This window comes from Ambystoma mexicanum, chromosome 8, assembly GCF_040938575.1.
Source record: "Ambystoma mexicanum isolate Mex_15411 chromosome 8, UKY_AmexF1_1, whole genome shotgun sequence".
Lineage (NCBI taxonomy): Eukaryota > Metazoa > Chordata > Amphibia > Caudata > Ambystomatidae > Ambystoma > Ambystoma mexicanum.
The window spans coordinates 838,050,513-838,063,378 of NC_090929.1; the positions used below are offsets into that span (position 1 = coordinate 838,050,513).

The 12,866-nt window shown below is 48.9% G+C and overlaps 1 long non-coding RNA gene across 1 annotated transcript in view; it reads right to left on the reverse strand.

Moving 5' to 3' along the window:
* LOC138472500 (uncharacterized) overlaps nucleotides 1–12,866 on the reverse strand; it is an 823,178-nt gene that overhangs the window by 436,392 nt on the left and 373,920 nt on the right. The gene's annotated exons all lie outside the window — the stretch shown is intronic.

Below are 12,866 nucleotides of genomic sequence, written 5' to 3' on the forward strand. Positions count from 1 at the left end.
AGAGCTCACAGATGTTCTCACGTAGCACGATCACAAGTTGACTTGCAGTGCTCACAGATGTTCTCAGGATAAATATCAAGGGGTTTATAAAGAATTAGAAAAGTGGGTGTAAATGTGAATGAGTGACGTGTTTATGGAGTTGTCTTATGTGGATTGCAGGGGTGCTGTCTGCTTCAGGGGAGCATGCCTGGAAACACGGGTTCGTAAGATACTTTTGAAGTGTACATGGTGCTGCCAGCCCCCTTGGGAGGGCACGGCCACAGGTGCCAACTGCCAATGATAGTGGAGGGGGATGTATGGGTATGAGGCTTGCAGAAAAGGGCCAGAACTCTGCTGAATGGAGACACACTTATGTGGATTGTAGGGGTGAGCTCTGCTTCAGGGGAGCATGCCTGGAGACACGGGGTCTGAGGAGGCCATGTGTACAATGGCCCCTGCGGGTATGATACATTTGAAGTGTACATGGTGTTTGGCACCTCAGCCGTTTCCATCCTGCCAGCATCCTCAGGAGGGCACGGCCACAGGTACGAACTGCCATTGATAGTAGAGGGGTGATGGATGGGCATGAGCCATGCAGAAAAGGGCCGGAAAACTGCTGAATGTAGACACACTTATGTCGATTGCAGGGGTGCGGTCTGCTTCAGGGGCGCATGCCTGGAGACACAGGGTCTCGGGTGGCCATGTGTACAATGGCCCTTGCGCGTAAGATACCTGTGAAGTGTACATGGTGTTTGGCACCTCGGCTGTTCCCATCTTGCCAGCCCCCTCAGGAGGGCACGGCCACAGAGGCGAACTGCCATTGATAGTGGAGGGGGGATGGATGGGCATGAGGCATGCAGAAAAGGGCTGGAACACTGCTTAATGGAGACACATGTGGATTGCAGGGGAGCGGTCTGCTTCAGGGGAGCATGCCTTTATAAACAGGGTTTGGGGAGGCCATGTGTGCAATGGCCCCTGACCGTAAGATACCTTTGAAATGTACATGGTGTTTGGCACCTCGGCCCTTCACACCCAGTTAGCCCTGCCAGGACAAGTGAGTGTTACCATGATTCACTGAAAAATTGAAACAACTATTTTGAAAAGTTCAGTTGTATTTTATTTTGTTGCTGATGTTGATTGCACAAATGTAATACACATTGTATACATTGGGTTGCAGCACAGTGTGGGAAAATCCCCTGTACTGACCGCTGTCACTGGGGAATTAGGCTTGAATGGCACCAACGGCACAGGTGGGTATTACTCGTCGAATGCGGTATCCAAGCCTCCCATGAAGCTACCATGTAAACGCACAATAGGCCACCAGCCTGTACCACCTGTGGAAGAGAAACATACAAACTGTATTTAAATGAACATGATAAGTGTACAAACCTTAGTTGAAAATGCAATATTGTATCCTGTGGCATAGTTGCCAGTGCAAATTTTACTTCATGGATCAATCAACGTGGGCTTTAAAGTGTAGACACATTACAAAAGTGAACAACTATGCATTCCATAACGTTTTGGGTACAGAGAAATATTTTTTCTTGGTTGTACGTGAAAGACACATAAAATGACCACTATGATTTCCCCACATCGCGAGTGATGTATAGAATTACAAGATTATATTCTTTTGGCAGTGACAGATCAAAGTTACGACAATATAGGAGACAAACATGAAATGTTAGTGGCCTAAGTGACATCACATCTAGAGTACACTTACTCGTTACTTGGATTGCGAGGGAAAACAGTTGCGCGAATTTCGTGCATAAGCACCATCATAATCCTCAACACGGGCCTTGCGAGGCAGGCTGCCCTGAAATCATGCAGATTGGTAACACATAGAGTCGGTGGCTCTTCTTCCGATATGTAAGACAAGCATCCAGAGTTTTCTCTGCAGCAGCAGTTCTCCTCCTCAGTTGTCATGACCTTGCACTGATTGCAGGTATACCAGGTGGAAATGTCTTCCATGCGACTAGGCTCAGGCTGTTGATCTGGTGATTCGTCCTCCCAACTGTCATCCAAAGCCCCATTGTTTCTGCATCTTTCTCTTTCTACTAATTCTGCCTCGGAATACTCCGGCTCGTACTGGTAGGGCTGTATTGTTGCATTATACGACACAATTAAAATAGATATTAATGATAAAATGAGTATTTGTTCGCACGGGCTACGAGCAATGAAGATAGCTGAACAGAGCAGAATGAGCCACATGATACACAAAAAAAGACAGTGAAACAATTGAAAAAGCAACTCTGATGTTGTCTGATGAGAAGCGGTCTGTTTATACTTATTGAGGAAAGAGGAGTTCTGCTATTTCCATGGAGAACCGTCATTAGTTGGCGCAGAGAGAACGTTGACACGAGACGTGCATCCGCATTGTGAAATGGGCCCTACGCTCAAGTGATGTCAGCTTCAGTGCCATATGATTTAGTGCCGCAAGGGCAGTTCACCTTAGGGCGACGCAGCATTGGATAAGATTAGCACAAGATGGCCACACTTGGCTGCCTGATTTCGCATGTGTAAAAGTGAGGAAAACTAAGGTACGGTGCATAGGAAATGTTTTTACAATCTATCAGCGTATGCTTAAAATCACATGCCCGAACGCTCGGGACAATAATATTTTTGAGTGCACTATTCCTTTAAGGATAGTTTAGCTGAGTTGCTACAAAATCTCGGCATTAATACTATTTAAGACCTATTTATTAAGGGTGTGCTAATTTTATTGAAGACACTGAAAATCAGTGGTCTGCCCAAATCAGGACAAAGTTTGTATACTGTTGACTGCATCGTATAGCAGTGGGTAGACTAGTTCACTATCCTGCTACCCAGGAAGGATATAGAAAACCTATACACTTTTTCAGTTTTCAGAAATCTCTTGAAGTTACAAGCATGTACTAGAAAATGTTATTGCATGGCTATTTCAAAAGAGCTGAGACTGACAGCAATGCTAGATCCAGACGGACCTTATTTCTGACAATAATGACAATGCAGCAATACATTGTTTAAATATCACTTCATGCCGTACACCGCCCACTCACAAGGGTTGTAGAAATAGGCATTATTATTGACCAATTCATTGACCTTAGATGGTTGAAAGACTGTGTTGACTTTGAAGGGATTCGAACTTGTAAATCGCAAAATGGCATTAAGTCACAGGGAAGGCTGACCTTAAGAGATATTCTCCCTAAGCAAAGAACACATGGGCTTTGGCCTGTCACCAAACTAAAGATGTGGCAGTTAATGATTAAATGTCCGATAGTATTCATACCTGTACCCGACTTTTGTTCCTTTCTTTTGTCTTTTGAACGAGTATATGCAAGACTCTGAACGGTGTCAGATTCCATTCTTCGCATGCACACGGTTGCTTGGTTACTTCTGATGTTAAACACAATCTGCAGAGGTGCACTGCACTCTGTGTTTGTAGTCAATGGTTGCCAGGTGAAGAGTCACCATGTCCTGGCAATAGGTTCTTACCCAGCAGTGCAAACATTAGCGCCAGGTTTCCTGATTACGATTCTTAACATGATTTAGATACAACATGCTTATTACAATGTAACATTTCTTCATTCTTGACAAAAAGCAGATTTTGGTGTCAATCTTATACATTTCTCTTGAATATTATGTAAAATCTTTGGTGAGCTTTCATGGATGGGGTCAAAAGTTGCAGAGGAAAATATGTTCACATGTTCTTATGTAACGTGTTGCGTGACCTTAACCATGCTAAATCCAGTAAAAAAAAAGAACCTGGAAGGAAGGTTATATTAAGCTAATGCTTCAGAGTCCATGCAAATTCAGTGAAACAACTTCAAGGGATGTTATAGGGATGTCATAGTTACAAAGGAAAATACAAAACCGTATAAATTCACCAGCTATTGTAAGCTATACAATCATATCTCACATTCCCGCCATGCTGTACTCATGGCAAGGGGCATGAAGTCACAGATGACATCGCAAATGGCATCATCAATGACATCACTAATGACTTCAGATATGACTTCACCAATGACACCATGCATATATGCTGACATTTTATGAATACTCTGCAAAAGTTTACACAACACATTCGGCTCACTCGGTGGCTATGGCCCAGGAAGCTCCCCTTCTCTAGAAACAGGAAGCGCAGACATTGTTTGTTTATTTATTTATATTGCGCACCAGAACCAGGGGTATTTGGGCGCAAAGGCAAAAAGAGGGTTGTTCAGCTTAGGTTGCAGGTTACAAATTGAACATGGGGGTACAGCTATGGTTACAATGCTGTATATATGTATTGTCAAAGAATCACAGATACAGTAAGTTTACAAGAATGCAGGTATGGCATAAATAAGGCAGAACAGATATACAGAATATACATGAGATCCTAGAAGTCAGAAGGGTGAGGTTAGACATCATGATCTTTTAGCCATTGAATCAGACTGGATCTGAAATGCAGGTAGGGGAGATCTTCCCTTAGAGCAGGGGGAAGGGAGTTCCAATATTGTGCTGCTTTAACAGCGAAGCTACTCCCGCCAGATTTAGTGAGTTTGAATCTCGGTACTAACAAAAGGTTGGAGTTAGCTTTTCTAAGGGGGCGAGAGGCTGTTTGTCTGGTGAATCTGTCTATGAGGTATTGCGGGGCTGCGTGGTTGAGACATTTGTGTGTGAGGGATGCTGTTTTGAGGAGGATTTTGTCATTTGTGGTGAGCCAGTTAGTAGATCTCCTGAGGTATGATATATGGGCATTTTTAGGGAAGTTTAGGGCGGCTCTCAGGAACTGCACTAAGAACATGGCATACAGAAGTGCTCTCTACGCAGGCTATAACCTTGCAGGATAGACTTAGGTCAGCGTCCTCAGGCTGTCACCTTTGCCCATGCTGCACATACACTGAACTTTGACCCAGTACACAGACAGATTATAACATTCGGATGCTTTATATGTATGACGGCTGGCACTGTCATGTTCTGGTCTTCATATTAATGTCACATGATTATCCCTGACCACTGATTATGCAGCTGCTGCCGTTAGAAGTTTCTGGGCAGAAGATCAAGACGGAGCACACCTGCCTGGTTTAAAGCTATAACATTCGATTTGATGTCCAGTGGAGTTGTAACAAATAAACTATGCACATGTATGATTATGCTGTCATACCATTAACACACATGGTTTTAAGCACGTTCTCTGGCAATGTCTGCAGATTGGTGATTGCACGTGTGATGTCATTGATGGTTCCACGTGTGATGTCATCGTTGATGTCAGGTGCCTTTGTGTGAGCAGTGCATGGTGGGGGTGCAAGTTATGGCTGCAGTGCTTACCAGAACTGACACATGTATGTGTTTTTTAGATTTTGCACTGCAACCATAACTTTCCTTCTTCTACAGTTGTTTCCCTGAATTTGCATGTTTTTTTTTAATCCTCAACTTAATCGTAACATCCCTCCAACTAAAATTGTTTAACTGCGGCTCCTAACGTGTTTAAACTGAAGTTGACCCACATCGTCACTGTGCTGACCGTTGCTTATTAAAAAGCCCTCATTTCGAACAAACATTACCTAACCCCAGCATCCCTTCAACAAGGTTTTCCATTGAATTGGTATGTTTTTAAGGCATGACCTTAAAAATAACGTCTCTTTAACAAGAGTTTTCACTGGATTTCGAATGTTTTTATGACTGAATGTCTTTCATAGTGTTCCTGCACTGCGTGTACCCTATTATTACGCCCTCTTTTTGCATAAGTAATTTAATACAAATGTCCCGTTTGTCAGGTCGTTAGTGAGGGCTCTGCAGCCCGCCCACATCGTTGTGTGGGCAGACCACCGTTGCGGTCTTAGTTCCCCGGACAAGGGGAAGTGACATTGGGCTAGGGAGGGGGCGGGGGAAACATTGGGGGCAGTTCCTGTAAGGGCGACGAATAAAGAGTTCGCATTGTATCCCGGCTCCCATGTGACTTTGTTCCAAGCGGTTTATGGGACCCGCGTCAAAACCCTACATTTGGCGACGAGGGGTACACCATACCCACTCGCGCACACAGGAGGCCCGCAGGCGAGCGGGTGCAGCGCGTCAGCGCACCTCCGCCCTGAAGGCCCGGAGTGCCACGGAGGTCCACGGTCGAGCGGCGTGGCGCGTCGGCGCACCTCACGGATACAGGGACCCGCCGGATCTGCCACAGGCACGGAGTGCCAAGGAGGGAAGCGGCCCCTCACAAACACCGCGGGGGAGCGGGCGTGTTCGCGCTCTGTGTGGTGAACGTGGGCCCGCTGGCAGGTGCGGGCGTTGGTCCCGCCCCCCCCTCTCACATCAACCCGCCATCGGCGGGAGGCCCCAAGAAGTGCCAGGGACCCAGGGGACAGCTCAAAAGGACACGCAACAGCCCGTGAAGAGGCTGCACGCCACCAACTCGTGCTGAGGGCAAGGCTGCACAGGAGTGCCTGGTGTCCACCACAGCTACAGCGGACATGTCGGCCCCAGCGAGCCCCGTAGCCTCCTCATCGGATGGATCTGGAGCCGTGGCTGATGGCCCCCAACAGGCACCAACGTCAGGTACCGCCGCTCACAACTTACCATTACCGGGCCCTTTTGATGTTAGAGACACATCCAACCTAGAACCCAGATGGGTCATATGGCTCAGGGATTTTAAATTTTACACGGGGGCAATCGGTTTGACCGATGACGCGATGCTGAAAAACACCCTATTCATGACAGTAGGCCCCGCTGTCAGGGACATCGCAGGCGAACTGATGAATGTAGACACGGTCACCTATGGAGATCTACATGGGAAGCTCTCAGAATACTTCACGCCCCATACAAACATTGACTACGAGCGCCATGTCTTTCATACTACTAGACAGGAAAAAGGAGAGTCCCTTGATAACTTTGTGATGCGCCTACGCATCAAGCTAAAGTACTGTGAATTCCATAGATACTCTAATGACGAGGCGCTAAGATCCCAAGTCATAGCCGGCTGCATCTCGCAGTCTTTCAGGAAGCAGCTGCTACAAAAACAAAGGTCCCTCGAGGAAATCCTCGCACTTGCCAGGATGGAAGCCGCAGTTGAGTCGCGGCTCGACAGCCTAGGCAAGGTCACCATTCAACACCCGACACTGAATGCAGATGCCATTAACAGACTGCATACCACGCCCTCACCGGGAGGGAAAGGAACAGACGCCACGTGCTACAGATGCGGGTTCGAGTATCCGCACGTGGGTGACTGCCCAGCAGTAGGACAAAAGTGCGCCGCCTGTGGCGGAATGGACCACTACAGAGCTGTCTGCAAGAATCCGCCGGGACAGGGACCCAGCAGACCGAGACAACAGGAGAGAAGGAGAAGCTCACGACACAGCCCACCAGCAAGCAGAGGAGAAGAAGACCAGGCGGGACCCCGGAGAGAAGAAAAATCTCGAAGGAGCTCCTACGCCCGAGACGACAGAAGGCCATCTGACGGATCAAGGCGAGCGCAAAGAAGACGGTTCGTCCGGTACATTGAGATGAGATCCCCGTCAAGCAGCGAATCCCAGTCGTCAGAGGACGATCAACGGAAAAAAGGGTACGTGTGGGCACTCAACAACGCCACAGCCACCCAACACAGTCCGACGCTCCTGTTACAAGTCAACAACACACCTTTGGAATTCCTCATAGACACAGGGGCGACAGTTAACATAATAAGTGAACAGGCGTACAGCTCACTCACTAACCCCCCAAAGATCCGAAAAGCGTCAGTGGACATATACCCCTATGGAGCTACAACCCCGCTCCCATGCAAAGGAACAATATCAGCATGGTGAGTGCACAAATCACACGCGGCAAAGATCACGCTACACATCCTGAAGACGGAAGCCAACAGCGGGTGCATCCTCAGCTTTAAGACAGCCGTCGAGATGGGTCTGGTGCACATCCTGTACCAGCTTATGGCCCATAAATATTTCGCCAGACCGGACGCCATTGAGCAAACATTCCCCAAGCTGTTCAGAGGCCTAGGAAAACTAAAACATCGAAAGGTACAGCTGCACATAAACCCGAGGATACCGCCCGTCGACCAGCACTACAGGGGCATTCCGATAAACATACAACACCAGGTCGAAGAGGAGCTAGACAAGCTAATCAAGCTCAATGTCATTGAACCAGTCACAGGGCCCAATCCATGGGTGTCCCCCATCGTTCCCGTCCCCAAGAAGTCACCGGACGGATCGATACGGCTGTGTGTTGACATGAGGAGAGCCAATGTGGCCATTGAGAGGGAAAGGCACCAGGCGCCCAGGATCACCGACATGATACACCTCGTCCACGGGGCTCAGGTTTTCTCGAAATTGGACCTCACGAAAGGCTATCATCAAATTGAGATTGCTCCCGAATCCAGGTACATCACGACATTCGTCACACAACTGGGTCTATTTCAATATAAAAGGCTTAGCTTCGGGATATCCTCCGCAGCCGAAATCTTCCAAGAGGAAATACACAGAGTCATCAGACACGTGCCCAACTGCCTGAATTACTCGGATGACGTCCTCGTATTTGGAAAGACTAAAGAAGAGCACGACACAGCTCTCCACAGAGTGTGCGCTGCACTGCAAGAGGCCGGGCTAACACTCAACAAGGCCAAATGCGAGTTCGGGAAAGGCTCACTACGGTTCTTCGGCCACATATTCTCTGACAAAGGGATGCGACCAGACCCGGAGAAAGTTGCGGCACTCAACTCAGCCGCACCCCCAACGAACACGACGGAGCTTCGCTCCTTCCTGGGACTGGCCAGCTATTGCTCCAGATACTTAAAGGACTACGCAACTATCAGCAACCCGTTGCGCCTCTTAACGTGCAAAGATCAACCCTACACATGGTCCACAGACTGCCAAAAAGCGTTTGAGGCGATACGAGATGCCATTTCAAAGGCAGAGGGCATGGCGTACTATGACGCCAAAAGTCACACCGAGGTAATAGTGGACGCCAGCCCCGTCGGTCTGGGCGCCATATTAACACAAATTGACCCACTGGAACCCGCGAAAATATACATACGCCAGCAGGAGCCTAACCCCGACAGAACAAGCCTATTCCCAGGCTGAAAACGAGAGCCTAGCGGTAGTATGGGCATGCAAGTACTTTCACCTGTTCGTATATGGCAAGGAGTTCACCATCATCACAGACCACCAGGCACTGCTCACAATCTACGGAGACCCCAAGTCAAGGATGCCGCCCAGAATAGCCAGATGGGGCCTACGACTGCAGGATTACAAGTTCATCATCAAGCACCGGCCTGGAAAAGAAGACAATCCAGCGGACTATCTGTCGCGTCACCCGACTGGCCCCGCCAACTCCCAACCATCCATCGCCGATGAATATCTCAATTATGTGGTTCACCACCTACAACCGTTACCAGTGGGGTGGGCAGACATCATTGCACACTCAGAACAAGACCCGGCTCTACGAATTGTACGACACTGCATACAGGAAGACAGAAGGGCACACATGCGTCAACAGGCACAGCATGAATCGGAAGAGACCCAAGAGGGCATCAAACTAATAGACCATGTCCGGGACGAACTCTCTATTGTCGACGATCACGTAATATTAAAAGGGTGCAAAGTACTCCTCCCAAAGTCACTGCGCACCAGAACAATCCAGGTAGCACACGAAAGCCACCGGGGAGTGGTTGCCACCAAGAGACTACTAAGGGAAAAAGTGTGGTTCCCCAAGCTGGACATGATGGTGGAGGAAATCATAGGACAATGCACGACGTGTGCACAGGTAGCACCGCCTCCGCACCCAAACCCACTCCACATGTCACCGCTACCGAAACACGTATGGGAGGAACTGGCGGTGGACTTCTTTGGACCTCTCAGAAATGGCACTTATGTGTTAGTACTAATAGATGAACACTCCAGATTCCCGGACGCACAAATTGTAGACAGCACGGCAGCCTCCAGTGTCATCCCGGTACTGGACCGCATGTTGCCCACATATGGAATACTCAGGATCATAAAATCCGATAACGGAGCGCCGTTCATGAGCACAGACTTCGAGAACTTCGCGAGGTATATGGGCTTCCACCATCAGAAGATAACTCTGAGATGGCCACAGGCCAACGGGATGGTCGAGAGGTTCATGGCCAACATCAAAAGAACCCTGCAAATAGCGACCATCCTCCATAAACCATTCGAATAAGCGCTCTATCAGTTCCTCAGGGACTATCGTCACACCCCCCATAGCACGACGGGCAAATGCCCAGCCGACTTGATGTTCCGCAGACCAGTACAGACACGATTGCCGGAAGACACACATGCAGCAGAGGCCACGCCCCTGGAACGAGAGGCCAGAAACAGGGACGACACAGCTAAAGCCAAGATGAAGGACAAGGCAGATCATAAAAGAAAGGCACAGGAGTCGAACGTGGAACTGGGAAACCAAGTGTGGTTGCGGCAACCCAAGCAACGCAAGGAGGATGCCACGTTTGCACCGGAACCGCTGACAGTCACGCACAAGAAAGGGACGATGATTACGGCCCAGAGAACCGACCAGTCCTCCGTCACTAGAAATGCGTCGTACTTCAAACCCAAGAGGTATTACATGGAGGAAGCACCGGAACGAGAAGCAGACAGTGAGGATGACCACTCTCAGGACAGCTATTACGTGGAGGAGAACGAGACCTCAGAAGGTGAGGACATCTCATCACCCCAGGGCCTGGCTGAGCAAACGCCTGGCCACAGTGGTCGACCCCAGAGAAGCCGCTTCAAACCTCACAGACTCATAGAAGAAATGGAGTAAGGAGGAGAGTGCAACTTGGTTGCTAAAAAAGGGGGAGATGTCAGGTCGTTAGTGAGGGCTCTGCAGCCCGCCCACATCGTTGTGTGGGCAGACCGCCGTTGCGGTCTTAGTTCCCCGGACAAGGGGAAATGACGTTGGGCTAGGGAGGGGGCGGGGGAAACATTGGGGGCAGTTCCTGTAAGGGCGACGAATAAAGAGGTTGCATTGTATCCCGGCTCGCGTGTGACTTTGTTCCAAGCGGTTTACGGGACCCGCGTCAAAACCCTACATTTGGCGACGAGGGGTACACCATACCCACTCGCGCACACAGGAGGCCCGCAGGCGAGCGGGTGCAGCGCGTCGGCGCACCTCCGCCCTGAAGGCCCGGAGTGCCACGGAGGTCCACACCGTTATGGAAGTGATTTTCGCAGGGCACATTTATGTGAGTCGTCTGAGCAGTGCATGCTGGAGGGCAAAGGGTATGGTTCCATTGCTTGGGCCGTGGCTTTCGGGCCAGGCCCTCAGCCCCCACTAAGCCACCCAAAGTAGACCACGTTAACGCCTTAGCGGCTCATGGCGCCACTGGCTATAACCTTACAGCCATGACCAGTGCATATGTTACTCTGGGTATGGCCTTCATCTGTGCCCAAGACCCAGTAATCCGCCCATAGAATAATCTACCCCCATAATAGGTCTGTGGCCCACTAGCCATGGGCTGATGCACTTGCCAATCACTACACTTACACTGGGTCTGGCTTGTGCCGTGGAATAGTGGGCACTTTAACCCCTTAGTTGTTCTGCGTACGCATTCTGGAAATGCGACAAATAAGAAGATTTTAATCTTTGAATCTATGGACCTACTTTCCTAGTGACCCTTGCAGTCTGAAAGACTGTGTGCCTATCGGATCACTTTTCCTGGCTGGTGAAGGATCCCAGAAGAAAGACTGTGCCAGCCTTCCCATGTACTCATGGGCCTAGTAGGGTATGTTTCCTGCCTGCAGAGATTTGCCACGGGTACTTACCAGAGGAGATGGAGGTTTTGATGTCCAGCCGGATTCCATAGCTCTCAACTCACACGCTTTTGGCGGGTGTCACCCGCTTTGTAAAGGGCGGACTCACCCGCCAAGCCTCCTGCACGCCCATTCATTCCAATGGGCGTCTCACCCGCCAAAAACAAAATTGGGTGATTTCACCCACTTTTGTGACACAAATGGTTGAGAGCTATGGGATTCAGAAAACATTTGGAAGGCTCTTATGAATACCAGCGCCTGGGGGGCCAGGGCGAGGCCAATCACTGAAGGAGCAGAAGAGGGGCTGTTGCTCCATTTTTCGAGTGCTTGGGGTTACACTGGAAGTGATGTAACCTGCAAGAACCCTGGCCGACAAAGAACGCTTTTGGGGCAGTTTCAAACATGTTCCGCATGCCTAGCAGTGTTCCTGCAGAAGTCATGACAGTTTGGAACTTTTTGGACAAACTTGTCAAGAACTGTTAAAAATACCTAAAGGGGATATTGGGACAAGGCACCCACTTCTCCCCAAATGACGGAACGACCTTGGTGCCCACAGAAAGCATCTTAAACCAACTGGAGCTTTCAGCAGAACCTAAGTTGTGGAGGACAGCAATCCCCACCTGTGCAATATGGATATCATTTTCAAGTAAAGGACTGTCCATATTCAAAGTACAACATGGGCTGGATTACCCTTGCTTCCCTCTAGAAAATATGTGCTATAGATAAAGAAATTGATCAACCATTTTTGAGAGTAAGCTCTTGCTAAACAAGTTCCCTTATCAGTATCACTGCTTAGAGAACTGAAACTCACTTAATGCTAGAGAGTTACTCACACTGAATAGAGCATTCAAAACAAATGCTTTTTTGGCATCATATTTCTAGAGACCAAGCCAGAGATAATGTCTGATGTCTAGCAGAAAGTGAGAGCTCAGAGGTAAGGGTTGAAGACAGGAAATACTGGAATGGCTCTGCTGGGGAGGCACATTTGCACGACTCCTTGACTTTGGTGTCACTTCACAGCCTCGATATCACTTGACTTAAACAGAAGGTGTTCTTGCCAATTCAATCGAATGTGATATGCCCTACACGGTGTGTACCTAAGATGTGTGCACACGTATCTGGTGCATAGCAACACGGTTTTTAAAGGTAATGTAGCTTGCTCCGGCTGAGTAGACT